We start from the raw sequence: 13,911 nt of genomic DNA on the forward strand, positions 1-13,911 counted from the left end.
ACAAAGCGATAACATATCGTTTTTATTAATAAAACAAATATTTTAAAAATACCTCATAATTCCCGGCTTCTCAAGCCTTATTGCTTAATTAATGGACTAAGTAATTTCAGATTTTCAATAGGTTCTGAGAACGATAAATGTCCCACCCCGCCAAAGTCAGCCACACCCTTAGTATTCCACTCATTAGGTTTCCGTAGTGTAGTGGTTATCACGTTCGCCTCACACTGAAAGGTCCCCGGTTCGAAACCGGGCGGAAACAAATTTGAACAAATTGGACAGTAAGCCTATTCACTAAGGGCTCGGTCCCAATTTTGGAATTCATGCTTTTCCTTCGCACTTCTCAGTATTTGGTATTCAGACTTACCTTTTTTGTCGCGTAACGCACTCTGCATGTGTGGCTAGCTTGGGTGCTCTGAATATATTCCTGCTACGTGTGGTCTGAGGTCCATAATGATTCAAATAGTTTACCACTCCAGGGTAAGCCGACAAGAAACACAGCCCTTATTTTAAGTGTTTTTAAAATCCCCTGTGGGGAACATGAAGGGTGGAAAATGATTGGAACCATTTTCCTGTTTGACCGCTAGTTTTTAATGGGTATTATGGCTCTTTCTGTGGTACTCAATTTGGGATATTATGTGAGGTAGTCTTGTGGGCATTCCTAATATTTTCCACGACTTCCTCTTTTTGTATTGTAGTTTCAGTAGTGTAGTGGTTATCACGTTCGCCTCACACGCGAAAGGTCATATTCAATATTTCCCAATGCCCAGAGGCTAGCATTTGGTTTGAAACAGTTGTGGTTTATCTAAACCTTGCTGTCTACCTCTCCGACCTGTGGATCAATGTTGCCGTTTTTTTGGGGACCTCCACCGTGCGATCTGTATGAATGTGAACAGACTGACAGCTTCTCTGAGCCAGGCAAATGCATTTATCAGGGTCATTGTAATGGATATATCCAAAGAAATGGCAATATAATCCAAGGTAAAACAAACAAAAATGTAGATCGTTTTCTGTCATTTCAGCTGCTTGATGTGATTGTGTGATAGATTTAGTTGGCTGGCTAGCAAAGGAATAGAAGCTAGCCTGCATAGGTACAGTGCATTCGGAAAGTTTTCAGACCCCTTACTTTTTCCACATTTTGTTACATTACAGACTTATACTAAAATGGACGAAATAAAATAAAATCTATCTACACACAATGCCCCATAATGACAAAGCGATAACATATCGTTTTTATTAATAAAACAAATATTTTAAAAATACCTCATAATTCCCGGCTTCTCAAGCCTTATTGCTTAATTAATGGACTAAGTAATTTCAGATTTTCAATAGGTTCTGAGAACGATAAATGTCCCACCCGCCAAAGTCAGCCACACCCTTAGTATTCCACTCATTAGGTTTCCGTAGTGTAGTGGTTATCACGTTCGCCTCACACGCGAAAGGTCCCCGGTTCGAAACCGGGCGGAAACAAATTTGAACAAATTGGACAGTAAGCCTATTCACTAAGGGCTCGGTCCCAATTTGGAATTCATGCTTTTCCTTCGCACTTCTCAGTATTTGGTATTCAGACTTACCTTTTTTGTCGCGTAACGCACTCTGCATGTGTGGCTATCTTGGGCGCTCTGAATATATTCCTGCTACGTGTGGTCTGAGGTCCATAATGATTCAAATAGTTTACCACTCCAGGGTAAGCCGACAAGAAACACAGCCCTTATTTTAAGTGTTTTTAAAATCCCCTGTGGGGAACATGAAGGGTGGAAAAATGATTGGAACCATTTTCCTGTTTGACCGCTAGTTTTTAATGGGTATTATGGCTCTTTCTGTGGTACTCACTTTGGGATATTATGTGAGGTAAACTTGTGGGCATTCCTAATATTTTCCACGACTTCCTCTTTTTGTATTGTAGTTTCAGTAGTGTAGTGGTTATCACGTTCGCCTCACACGCGAAAGGTCATATTCAATATTTCCCAATGCCCAGAGGCTAGCATTTGGTTTGAAACAGTTGTGGTTTATCTAAACCTTGCTGTCTACCTCTCCGACCTGTGGATCAATGTTGCCGTTTTTTGGGGACCTCCACCGTGCGATCTGTATGAATGTGAACAGACTGACAGCTTCTCTGAGCCAGGCAAATGCATTTATCAGGGTCATTGTAATGGATATATCCAAAGAAATGGCAATATAATCCAAGGTAAAACAAACAAAAATGTAGATCGTTTTCTGTCATTTCAGCTGCTTGATGTGATTGTGTGATAGATTTAGTTGGCTGGCTAGCAAAGGAATAGAAGCTAGCCTGCATAGGTACAGTGCATTCGGAAAGTTTTCAGACCCCTTACTTTTTTCCACATTTTGTTACATTACAGACTTATACTAAAATGGATGAAATAAAATAAAATCTATCTACACACAATGCCCCATAATGACAAAGCGATAACATATCGTTTTTATTAATAAAACAATATTTTAAAAATACCTCATAATTCCCGGCTTCTCAAGCCTTATTGCTTAATTAATGGACTAAGTAATTTCAGATTTTCAATAGGTTCTGAGAACGATAAATGTCCCACCCCGCCAAAGTCAGCCACACCCTTAGTATTCCACTCATTAGGTTTCCGTAGTGTAGTGGTTATCACGTTCGCCTCACACGCGAAAGGTCCCCGGTTCGAGACCGGGCGGAAACAAATTTGAACAAATTGGACAGTAAGCCTATTCACTAAGGGCTCGGTCCCAATTTTGGAATTCATGCTTTTCCTTCGCACTTCTCAGTATTTGGTATTCAGACTTACCTTTTTTGTCGCGTAACGCACTCTGCATGTGTGGCTAGCTTGGGCGCTCTGAATATATTCCTGCTACGTGTGGTCTGAGGTCCATAATGATTCAAATAGTTTACCACTCCAGGGTAAGCCGACAAGAAACACAGCCCTTATTTTAAGTGTTTTTAAAATCCCCTGTGGGGAACATGAAGGGTGGAAAAATGATTGGAACCATTTTCCTGTTTGACCGCTAGTTTTTAATGGGTATTATGGCTCTTTCTGTGGTACTCACTTTGGGATATTATGTGAGGTAGTCTTGTGGGCATTCCTAATATTTTCCACGACTTCCTCTTTTTGTATTGTAGTTTCAGTAGTGTAGTGGTTATCACGTTCGCCTCACACGCGAAAGGTCATATTCAATATTTCCCAATGCCCAGAGGCTAGCATTTGGTTTGAAACAGTTGTGGTTTATCTAAACCTTGCTGTCTACCTCTCCGACCTGTGGATCAATGTTGCCGTTTTTTGGGGACCTCCACCGTGCGATCTGTATGAATGTGAACAGACTGACAGCTTCTCTGAGCCAGGCAAATGCATTTATCAGGGTCATTGTAATGGATATATCCAAAGAAATGGCAATATAATCCAAGGTAAAACAAACAAAAATGTAGATCGTTTTCTGTCATTTCAGCTGCTTGATGTGATTGTGATAGATTTAGTTGGCTGGCTAGCAAAGGAATAGAAGCTAGCCTGCATAGGTACAGTGCATTCGGAAAGTTTTCAGACCCCTTACTTTTTTCCACATTTTGTTACATTACAGACTTATACTAAAATGGATGAAATAAAATAAAATCTATCTACACACAATGCCCCATAATGACAAAGCGATAACATATAGTTTTTATTAATAAAACAAATATTTTAAAAATACCTCATAATTCCCGGCTTCTCAAGCCTTATTGCTTAATTAATGGACTAAGTAATTTCAGATTTTCAATAGGTTCTGAGAACGATAAATGTCCCACCCAGCCAAAGTCAGCCACACCCTTAGTATTCCACTCATTAGGTTTCCGTAGTGTAGTGGTTATCACGTTCGCCTCACACGCGAAAGGTCCCCGGTTCGAAACCGGGCGGAAACAAATTTTAACAAATTGGACAGTAAGCCTATTCACTAAGGGCTCGGTCCCAATTTTGGAATTCATGCTTTTCCTTCGCACTTCTCAGTATTTGGTATTCAGACTTACCTTTTTTGTCGCGTAACGCACTCTGCATGTGTGGCTAGCTTGGGCGCTCTGAATATATTCCTGCTACGTGTGGTCTGAGGTCCATAATGATTCAAATAGTTTACCACTCCAGGGTAAGCCGACAAGAAACACAGCCCTTATTTTAAGTGTTTTTAAAATCCCCTGTGGGGAACATGAAGGGTGGAAAAATGATTGGAACCATTTTCCTGTTTGACCGCTAGTTTTTAATGGGTATTATGGCTCTTTCTGTGGTACTCAATTTGGGATATTATGTGAGGTAAACTTGTGGGCATTCCTAATATTTTCCACGACTTCCTCTTTTTGTATTGTAGTTTCAGTAGTGTAGTGGTTATCACGTTCGCCTCACACGCGAAAGGTCATATTCAATATTTCCCAATGCCCAGAGGCTAGCATTTGGTTTGAAACAGTTGTGGTTTATCTAAACCTTGCTGTCTACCTCTCCGACCTGTGGATCAATGTTGCCGTTTTTTTGGGGACCTCCACCGTGCGATCTGTATGAATGTGAACAGACTGACAGCTTCTCTGAGCCAGGCAAATGCATTTATCAGGGTCATTGTAATGGATATATCCAAAGAAATGGCAATATAATCCAAGGTAAAACAAACAAAAATGTAGATCGTTTTCTGTCATTTCAGCTGCTTGATGTGATTGTGTGATAGATTTAGTTGGCTGGCTAGCAAAGGAATAGAAGCTAGCCTGCATAGGTACAGTGCATTCGGAAAGTTTTCAGACCCCTTACTTTTTTCCACATTTTGTTACATTACAGACTTATACTAAAATGGATGAAATAAAATAAAATCTATCTACACACAATGCCCCATAATGACAAAGCGATAACATATCGTTTTTATTAATAAAACAAATATTTTAAAAATACCTCATAATTCCCGGCTTCTCAAGCCTTATTGCTTAATTAATGGACTAAGTAATTTCAGATTTTCAATAGGTTCTGAGAACGATAAATGTCCCACCCCGCCAAAGTCAGCCACACCCTTAGTATTCCACTCATTAGGTTTCCGTAGTGTAGTGGTTATCACGTTCGCCTCACACGCGAAAGGTCCCCGGTTCGAAACCGGGCGGAAACAAATTTGAACAAATTGGACAGTAAGCCTATTCACTAAGGGCTCGGTCCCAATTTTGGAATTCATGCTTTTCCTTCGCACTTCTCAGTATTTGGTATTCAGACTTACCTTTTTTTGTCGCGTAACGCACTCTGCATGTGTGGCTAGCTTGGGCGCTCTGAATATATTCCTGCTACGTGTGGTCTGAGGTCCATAATGATTCAAATAGTTTACCACTCCAGGGTAAGCCGACAAGAAACACAGCCCTTATTTTAAGTGTTTTTAAAATCCCCTGTGGGGAACATGAAGGGTGGAAAAATGATTGGAACCATTTTCCTGTTTGACCGCTAGTTTTTAATGGGTATTATGGCTCTTTCTGTGGTACTCAATTTGGGATATTATGTGAGGTAAACTTGTGGGCATTCCTAATATTTTCCACGACTTCCTCTTTTTGTATTGTAGTTTCAGTAGTGTAGTGGTTATCACGTTCGCCTCACACGCGAAAGGTCATATTCAATATTTCCCAATGCCCAGAGGCTAGCATTTGGTTTGAAACAGTTGTGGTTTATCTAAACCTTGCTGTCTACCTCTCCGACCTGTGGATCAATGTTGCCGTTTTTTGGGGACCTCCACCGTGCGATCTGTATGAATGTGAACAGACTGACAGCTTCTCTGAGCCAGGCAAATGCATTTATCAGGGTCATTGTAATGGATATATCCAAAGAAATGGCAATATAATCCAAGGTAAAACAAACAAAAATGTAGATCGTTTTCTGTCATTTCAGCTGCTTGATGTGATTGTGTGATAGATTTAGTTGGCTGGCTAGCAAAGGAATAGAAGCTAGCCTGCATAGGTACAGTGCATTCGGAAAGTTTTCAGACCCCTTACTTTTTTCCACATTTTGTTACATTACAGACTTATACTAAAATGGATGAAATAAAATAAAATCTATCTACACACAATGCCCCATAATGACAAAGCGATAACATATCGTTTTTATTAATAAAACAAATATTTTAAAAATACCTCATAATTCCCGGCTTCTCAAGCCTTATTGCTTAATTAATGGACTAAGTAATTTCAGATTTTCAATAGGTTCTGAGAACGATAAATGTCCCACCCAGCCAAAGTCAGCCACACCCTTAGTATTCCACTCATTAGGTTTCCGTAGTGTAGTGGTTATCACGTTCGCCTCACACGCGAAAGGTCCCCGGTTCGAAACCGGGCGGAAACAAATTTGAACAAATTGGACAGTAAGCCTATTCACTAAGGGCTCGGTCCCAATTTTGGAATTCATGCTTTTCCTTCGCACTTCTCAGTATTTGGTATTCAGACTTACCTTTTTTGTCGCGTAACGCACTCTGCATGTGTGGCTAGCTTGGGCGCTCTGAATATATTCCTGCTACGTGTGGTCTGAGGTCCATAATGATTCAAATAGTTTACCACTCCAGGGTAAGCCGACAAGAAACACAGCCCTTATTTTAAGTGTTTTTAAAATCCCCTGTGGGGAACATGAAGGGTGGAAAAATGATTGGAACCATTTTCCTGTTTGACCGCTAGTTTTTAATGGGTATTATGGCTCTTTCTGTGGTACTCAATTTGGGATATTATGTGAGGTAAAGTCTTGTGGGCATTCCTAATATTTTCCACGACTTCCTCTTTTTGTATTGTAGTTTCAGTAGTGTAGTGGTTATCACGTTCGCCTCACACGCGAAAGGTCATATTCAATATTTCCCAATGCCCAGAGGCTAGCATTTGGTTTGAAACAGTTGTGGTTTATCTAAACCTTGCTGTCTACCTCTCCGACCTGTGGATCAATGTTGCCGTTTTTTTGGGGACCTCCACCGTGCGATCTGTATGAATGTGAACAGACTGACAGCTTCTCTGAGCCAGGCAAATGCATTTATCAGGGTCATTGTAATGGATATATCCAAAGAAATGGCAATATAATCCAAGGTAAAACAAACAAAAATGTAGATCGTTTTCTGTCATTTCAGCTGCTTGATGTGATTGTGTGATAGATTTAGTTGGCTGGCTAGCAAAGGAATAGAAGCTAGCCTGCATAGGTACAGTGCATTCGGAAAGTTTTCAGACCCCTTACTTTTTTCCACATTTTGTTACATTACAGACTTATACTAAAATGGATGAAATAAAATAAAATCTATCTACACACAATGCCCCATAATGACAAAGCGATAACATATCGTTTTTATTAATAAAACAAATATTTTAAAAATACCTCATAATTCCCGGCTTCTCAAGCCTTATTGCTTAATTAATGGACTAAGTAATTTCAGATTTTCAATAGGTTCTGAGAACGATAAATGTCCCACCCCGCCAAAGTCAGCCACACCCTTAGTATTCCACTCATTAGGTTTCCGTAGTGTAGTGGTTATCACGTTCGCCTCACACGCGAAAGGTCCCCGGTTCGAAACCGGGCGGAAACAAATTTGAACAAATTGGACAGTAAGCCTATTCACTAAGGGCTCGGTCCCAATTTTGGAATTCATGCTTTTCCTTCGCACTTCTCAGTATTTGGTATTCAGACTTACCTTTTTTGTCGCGTAACGCATTCTGCATGTGTGGCTAGCTTGGGCGCTCTGAATATATTCCTGCTACGTGTGGTCTGAGGTCCATAATGATTCAAATAGTTTACCACTCCAGGGTAAGCCGACAAGAAACACAGCCCTTATTTTAAGTGTTTTTAAAATCCCCTGTGGGGAACATGAAGGGTGGAAAAATGATTGGAACCATTTTCCTGTTTGACCGCTAGTTTTTAATGGGTATTATGGCTCTTTCTGTGGTACTCACTTTGGGATATTATGTGAGGTAAACTTGTGGGCATTCCTAATATTTTCCACGACTTCCTCTTTTTGTATTGTAGTTTCAGTAGTGTAGTGGTTATCACGTTCGCCTCACACGCGAAAGGTCATATTCAATATTTCCCAATGCCCAGAGGCTAGCATTTGGTTTGAAACAGTTGTGGTTTATCTAAACCTTGCTGTCTACCTCTCCGACCTGTGGATCAATGTTGCCGTTTTTTTGGGGACCTCCACCGTGCGATCTGTATGAATGTGAACAGACTGACAGCTTCTCTGAGCCAGGCAAATGCATTTATCAGGGTCATTGTAATGGATATATCCAAAGAAATGGCAATATAATCCAAGGTAAAACAAACAAAAATGTAGATCGTTTTCTGTCATTTCAGCTGCTTGATGTGATTGTGTGATAGATTTAGTTGGCTGGCTAGCAAAGGAATAGAAGCTAGCCTGCATAGGTACAGTGCATTCGGAAAGTTTTCAGACCCCTTACTTTTTTCCACATTTTGTTACATTACAGACTTATACTAAAATGGATGAAATAAAATAAAATCTATCTACACACAATGCCCCATAATGACAAAGCGATAACATATCGTTTTTATTAATAAAACAAATATTTTAAAAATACCTCATAATTCCCGGCTTCTCAAGCCTTATTGCTTAATTAATGGACTAAGTAATTTCAGATTTTCAATAGGTTCTGAGAACGATAAATGTCCCACCCCGCCAAAGTCAGCCACACCCTTAGTATTCCACTCATTAGGTTTCCGTAGTGTAGTGGTTATCACGTTCGCCTCACACGCGAAAGGTCCCCGGTTCGAAACCGGGCGGAAACAAATTTTAACAAATTGGACGTAAGCCTATTCACTAAGGGCTCGGTCCCAATTTTGGAATTCATGCTTTTCCTTCGCACTTCTCAGTATTTGGTATTCAGACTTACCTTTTTTGTCGCGTAACGCATTCTGCATGTGTGGCTAGCTTGGGCGCTCTGAATATATTCCTGCTACGTGTGGTCTGAGGTCCATAATGATTCAAATAGTTTACCACTCCAGGGTAAGCCGACAAGAAACACAGCCCTTATTTTAAGTGTTTTTAAAATCCCCTGTGGGGAACATGAAGGGTGGAAAAATGATTGGAACCATTTTCCTGTTTGACCGCTAGTTTTTAATGGGTATTATGGCTCTTTCTGTGGTACTCAACTTTGGGATATTATGTGAGGTAAACTTGTGGGCATTCCTAATATTTTCCACGACTTCCTCTTTTTGTATTGTAGTTTCAGTAGTGTAGTGGTTATCACGTTCGCCTCACACGCGAAAGGTCATATTCAATATTTCCCAATGCCCAGAGGCTAGCATTTGGTTTGAAACAGTTGTGGTTTATCTAAACCTTGCTGTCTACCTCTCCGACCTGTGGATCAATGTTGCCGTTTTTTGGGGACCTCCACCGTGCGATCTGTATGAATGTGAACAGACTGACAGCTTCTCTGAGCCAGGCAAATGCATTTATCAGGGTCATTGTAATGGATATATCCAAAGAAATGGCAATATAATCCAAGGTAAAACAAACAAAAATGTAGATCGTTTTCTGTCATTTCAGCTGCTTGATGTGATTGTGTGATAGATTTAGTTGGCTGGCTAGCAAAGGAATAGAAGCTAGCCTGCATAGGTACAGTGCATTCGGAAAGTTTTCAGACCCCTTACTTTTTTCCACATTTTGTTACATTACAGACTTATACTAAAATGGATGAAATAAAATAAAATCTATCTACACACAATGCCCCATAATGACAAAGCGATAACATATCGTTTTTATTAATAAAACAAATATTTTAAAAATACCTCATAATTCCCGGCTCTCAAGCCTTATTGCTTAATTAATGGACTAAGTAATTTCAGATTTTCAATAGGTTCTGAGAACGATAAATGTCCCACCCAGCCAAAGTCAGCCACACCCTTAGTATTCCACTCATTAGGTTTCCGTAGTGTAGTGGTTATCACGTTCGCCTAACACGCGAAAGGTCCCCGGTTCGAAACCGGGCGGAAACAAATTTTAACAAATTGGACAGTAAGCCTATTCACTAAGGGCTCGGTCCCAATTTTGGAATTCATGCTTTTCCTTCGCACTTCTCAGTATTTGGTATTCAGACTTACCTTTTTTGTCGCGTAACGCACTCTGCATGTGTGGCTAGCTTGGGCGCTCTGAATATATTCCTGCTACGTGTGGTCTGAGGTCCATAATGATTCAAATAGTTTACCACTCCAGGGTAAGCCGACAAGAAACACAGCCCTTATTTTAAGTGTTTTTAAAATCCCCTGTGGGGAACATGAAGGGTGGAAAAATGATTGGAACCATTTCCTGTTTGACCGCTAGTTTTTAATGGGTATTATGGCTCTTTCTGTGGTACTCACTTTGGGATATTATGTGAGGTAAACTTGTGGGCATTCCTAATATTTTCCACGACTTCCTCTTTTTGTATTGTAGTTTCAGTAGTGTAGTGGTTATCACGTTCGCCTCACACGCGAAAGGTCATATTCAATATTTCCCAATGCCCAGAGGCTAGCATTTGGTTTGAAACAGTTGTGGTTTATCTAAACCTTGCTGTCTACCTCTCCGACCTGTGGATCAATGTTGCCGTTTTTTGGGGACCTCCACCGTGCGATCTGTATGAATGTGAACAGACTGACAGCTTCTCTGAGCCAGGCAAATTCATTTATCAGGGTCATTGTAATGGATATATCCAAAGAAATGGCAATATAATCCAAGGTAAAACAAACAAAAATGTAGATCGTTTTCTGTCATTTCAGCTGCTTGATGTGATTGTGTGATAGATTTAGTTGGCTGGCTAGCAAAGGAAAAGAAGCTAGCCTGCATAGGTACAGTGCATTCGGAAAGTTTTCAGGCCCCTTACTTTTTTCCACATTTTGTTACATTACAGACTTATACTAAAATGGACGAAATAAAATAAAATCTATCTACACACAATGCCCCATAATGACAAAGCAATAACATATAGTTTTTATTAATCAAACAAATATTTTAAAAATACCTCATAATTCCCGGCTTCTCAAGCCTTATTGCTTAATTAATGGACTAAGTAATTTCTGATTTTCAATTGGTTCTGAGAGCGATAAATGCCCCACCCAGCCAAAGTCAGCCACACCCTTAGTATTCCACTCATCAGGTTTCCGTAGTGTAGTGGTTATCACGTTCGCCTAACACGCGAAAGGTCCCCGGTTCGAGACCGGGCGGAAACAATTTTTAACAAATTGGACAGTAAGCCTATTCACTTAGGGCTCGGTCCCAATTTCGGAATTCATGCTTTTCCTTCGCACTTCTCAGTATTTGGTATTCAGACTTACCTTTTTTGTCGCGTAACGCACTCTGCATGTGTGGCTAGCTTGGGCGCTCTGAATATATTCCTGCTACGTGTGGTCTGAGGTCCATAATGATTCAAATAGTTTACCACTCCAGGGTAAGCCGACAAGAAACACAGCCCTTATTTTAAGTGTTTTTAAAATCCCCTGTGGGGAACATGAAGGGTGGAAAAATGATTGGAACCATTTTCCTGTTTGACCGCTAGTTTTTAATGGGTATTATGGCTCTTTCTGTGGTACTCACTTTGGGATATTATGTGAGGTAAACTTGTGGGCATTCCTAATATTTTCCACGACTTCCTCTTTTTGTATTGTAGTTTCAGTAGTGTAGTGGTTATCACGTTCGCCTCACACGCGAAAGGTCATATTCAATATTTCCCAATGCCCAGAGGCTAGCATTTGGTTTGAAACAGTTGTGGTTTATCTAAACCTTGCTGTCTACCTCTCCGGCCTGTGGATCAATGTTGCCGTTTTTTGGGGACCTCCACCGTGCGATCTGTATGAATGTGAACAGACTGACAGCTTCTCTGAGCCAGGCAAATTCATTTATCAGGGTCATTGTAATGGATATATCCAAAGAAATGGCAATATAATCCAAGGTAAAACAAACAAAAATGTAGATCGTTTTCTGTCATTTCAGCTGCTTGATGTGATTGTGTGATAGATTTAGTTGGCTGGCTAGCAAAGGAAAAGAAGCTAGCCTGCATAGGTACAGTGCATTCGGAAAGTTTTCAGGCCCCTTACTTTTTTCCACATTTTGTTACGTTACAGACTTATACTAAAATGGATGAAATAAAATAAAATCTATCTACACACAATACCCCATAATGACAAAGCAATAACATATAGTTTTTATTAATCAAACAAATATTTTAAAAATACCTCATAATTCCCGGCTTCTCAAGCCTTATTGCTTAATTAATGGACTAAGTAATTTCTGATTTTCAATTGGTTCTGAGAGCGATAAATGCCCCCCCAGCCAAAGTCAGCCACACCCTTAGTATTCCACTCATCAGGTTTCCGTAGTGTAGTGGTTATCACGTTCGCCTAACACGCGAAAGGTCCCCGGTTCGAGACCGGGCGGAAACAATTTTAATAAATTGGACAGTAAGCCTATTCACTTAGGGCTCGGTCCCAATTTCGGAATTCATGCTTTTCGTTCGCACTTCTCAGTATTTGGTATTCAGACTTACCTTTTTTGTCGCGTAACGCACTCTGCATGTGTGGCTAGCTTGGGCGCTCTGAATATATTCCTGCTACGTGTGGTCTGAGGTCCATAATGATTCAAATAGTTTACCACTCCAGGGTAAGCCGACAAGAAACACAGCCCTTATTTTAAGTGTTTTTAAAATCCCCTGTGGGGAACATGAAGGGTGGAAAAATGATTGGAACCATTTTCCTGTTTGACCGCTAGTTTTTAATGGGTATTATGGCTCTTTCTGTGGTACTCACTTTGGGATATTATGTGAGGTAAACTTGTGGGCATTCCTAATATTTTCCACGACTTCCTCTTTTTGTATTGTAGTTTCAGTAGTGTAGTGGTTATCACGTTCGCCTCACACGCGAAAGGTCATATTCAATATTTCCCAATGCCCAGAGGCTAGCATTTGGTTTGAAACAGTTGTGGTTTATCTAAACCTTGCTGTCTACCTCTCCGGCCTGTGGATCAATGTTGCCGTTTTTTGGGGACCTCCACCGTGCGATCTGTATGAATGTGAACAGACTGACAGCTTCTCTGAGCCAGGCAAATTCATTTATCAGGGTCATTGTAATGGATATATCCAAAGAAATGGCAATATAATCCAAGGTAAAACAAACAAAAATGTAGATCGTTTTCTGTCATTTCAGCTGCTTGATGTGATTGTGTGATAGATTTAGTTGGCTGGCTAGCAAAGGAAAAGAAGCTAGCCTGCATAGGTACAGTGCATTCGGAAAGTTTTCAGGCCCCTTACTTTTTTCCACATTTTGTTACGTTACAGACTTATACTAAAATGGATGAAATAAAATAAAATCTATCTACACACAATACCCCATAATGACAAAGCAATAACATATAGTTTTTATTAATCAAACAAATATTTTAAAAATACCTCATAATTCCCGGCTTCTCAAGCCTTATTGCTTAATTAATGGACTAAGTAATTTCTGATTTTCAATAGGTTCTGAGAGCGATAAATGCCCCACCCAGCCAAAGTCAGCCACACCCTTAGTATTCCACTCATCAGGTTTCCGTAGTGTAGTGGTTATCACGTTCGCCTAACACGCGAAAGGTCCCCGGTTCGAGACCGGGCGGAAACAATTTTTAACAAATTGGACAGTAAGCCTATTCACTTAGGGCTCGGTCCCAATTTCGGAATTCATGCTTTTCCTTCGCACTTCTCAGTATTTGGTATTCAGACTTACCTTTTTTGTCGCGTAACGCACTCTGCATGTGTGGCTAGCTTGGGCGCTCTGAATATATTCCTGCTACGTGTGGTCTGAGGTCCATAATGATTCAAATAGTTTACCACTCCAGGGTAAGCCGACAAGAAACACAGCCCTTATTTTAAGTGTTTTTAAAATCCCCTGTGGGGAACATGAAGGGTGGAAAAATGATTGGAACCATTTTCCTGTTTGACCGCTAGTTTTTAATGGGTATTATGGC

The 13,911-nt window shown here is 40.3% G+C and overlaps 11 non-coding genes across 11 annotated transcripts; all 11 read left to right on the forward strand.

Moving 5' to 3' along the window:
- Positions 1-1,394: 1,394 nt before the first annotated feature.
- trnav-cac (transfer RNA valine (anticodon CAC)) lies at positions 1,395-1,467 on the forward strand. The gene has a single exon. It is a non-coding gene; the product is annotated as a tRNA-Val (tRNA).
- Positions 1,468-2,602: 1,135 nt separating this feature from the next.
- On the forward strand, positions 2,603-2,675 carry trnav-cac (transfer RNA valine (anticodon CAC)). The gene has a single exon. It is a non-coding gene; the product is annotated as a tRNA-Val (tRNA).
- Positions 2,676-3,810: 1,135 nt separating this feature from the next.
- Positions 3,811-3,883, forward strand: trnav-cac (transfer RNA valine (anticodon CAC)). The gene has a single exon. It is a non-coding gene; the product is annotated as a tRNA-Val (tRNA).
- A 1,138-nt stretch (positions 3,884-5,021) lies between these two features.
- Positions 5,022-5,094, forward strand: trnav-cac (transfer RNA valine (anticodon CAC)). Its single transcript has one exon. It is a non-coding gene; the product is annotated as a tRNA-Val (tRNA).
- Positions 5,095-6,232: 1,138 nt separating this feature from the next.
- On the forward strand, positions 6,233-6,305 carry trnav-cac (transfer RNA valine (anticodon CAC)). Its single transcript has one exon. It is a non-coding gene; the product is annotated as a tRNA-Val (tRNA).
- Positions 6,306-7,445: 1,140 nt separating this feature from the next.
- trnav-cac (transfer RNA valine (anticodon CAC)) lies at positions 7,446-7,518 on the forward strand. The gene has a single exon. It is a non-coding gene; the product is annotated as a tRNA-Val (tRNA).
- A 1,138-nt stretch (positions 7,519-8,656) lies between these two features.
- On the forward strand, positions 8,657-8,729 carry trnav-cac (transfer RNA valine (anticodon CAC)). The gene has a single exon. It is a non-coding gene; the product is annotated as a tRNA-Val (tRNA).
- Positions 8,730-9,865: 1,136 nt separating this feature from the next.
- trnav-aac (transfer RNA valine (anticodon AAC)) lies at positions 9,866-9,938 on the forward strand. Its single transcript has one exon. It is a non-coding gene; the product is annotated as a tRNA-Val (tRNA).
- Positions 9,939-11,074: 1,136 nt separating this feature from the next.
- trnav-aac (transfer RNA valine (anticodon AAC)) lies at positions 11,075-11,147 on the forward strand. The gene has a single exon. It is a non-coding gene; the product is annotated as a tRNA-Val (tRNA).
- Positions 11,148-12,283: 1,136 nt separating this feature from the next.
- On the forward strand, positions 12,284-12,356 carry trnav-aac (transfer RNA valine (anticodon AAC)). The gene has a single exon. It is a non-coding gene; the product is annotated as a tRNA-Val (tRNA).
- Positions 12,357-13,492: 1,136 nt separating this feature from the next.
- trnav-aac (transfer RNA valine (anticodon AAC)) lies at positions 13,493-13,565 on the forward strand. Its single transcript has one exon. It is a non-coding gene; the product is annotated as a tRNA-Val (tRNA).
- Positions 13,566-13,911: the final 346 nt, after the last annotated feature.

The sequence above is a fragment of the Oncorhynchus keta genome, unplaced genomic scaffold (assembly GCF_023373465.1).
Source record: "Oncorhynchus keta strain PuntledgeMale-10-30-2019 unplaced genomic scaffold, Oket_V2 Un_contig_21291_pilon_pilon, whole genome shotgun sequence".
NCBI classification, from domain to species: domain Eukaryota; kingdom Metazoa; phylum Chordata; class Actinopteri; order Salmoniformes; family Salmonidae; genus Oncorhynchus; species Oncorhynchus keta.